Genomic DNA, 583 nt, shown 5'->3' on the forward strand with positions numbered 1-583 from the left:
CCAATTGAGCTAGATGTTTGCCAAGACCATGGTACCCACAGCCCTCTGCCCAGAAATTCAGTCCCTCAGGGAGTTTGGAAGTGTCTATGGAGCTTCTATGACCTTTCCTTGTACAAGTTGTGCTGGCTTCCCCAGAAATATGTACTGTCTTACCCTTCACCAAAGTTACCACTTATCTATTGTCTATTTAGTTCCCCACCACCCCTCCCAAAAAATACGGAACGCTCCATGAATTTGTGCGTCATCCTTGCACAGGGGCCATGTTAATCTTCTCTGTATCGTTCACAATTTTAGTATATGTGCTGCCGAAGCGAGCACCCTCCAAACTTCTTAACCACCTTTTTTCTCACCTTGAACTCTGCTCTTTTAGTTTCTCAAAACTTACCACAAACTCAGTCTTCTCGAGACCTTTGCACATGCTAGGAATACTTCTAATCCAGATCTAGCTAAAATGTCACCACCTTCTCCTGGATACCCTGGATACATCTCACTTTCCTACCATCACACTACATCCCATCTTTTGATGGGATGCCTTGTTGCTTGTTTGTCCCTTCCTCTAAGCAGTAAGCTCTGTGAAGGCAGA

At 44.8% G+C, this 583-nt stretch overlaps 1 non-coding gene across 1 annotated transcript; it reads right to left on the reverse strand.

The window, feature by feature from the left end:
- Positions 1 to 210: 210 nt before the first annotated feature.
- LOC111822654 (U6 spliceosomal RNA) lies at positions 211 to 318 on the reverse strand. Its single transcript, XR_002825795.1, has one exon. It is a non-coding gene; the product is annotated as a U6 spliceosomal RNA (small nuclear RNA).
- Positions 319 to 583: the final 265 nt, after the last annotated feature.

The sequence above is a fragment of the Trichechus manatus genome, unplaced genomic scaffold, assembly GCF_000243295.1.
Source record: "Trichechus manatus latirostris isolate Lorelei unplaced genomic scaffold, TriManLat1.0 scaffold00188, whole genome shotgun sequence".
Classification (NCBI taxonomy): Eukaryota; Metazoa; Chordata; class Mammalia; order Sirenia; family Trichechidae; genus Trichechus; species Trichechus manatus.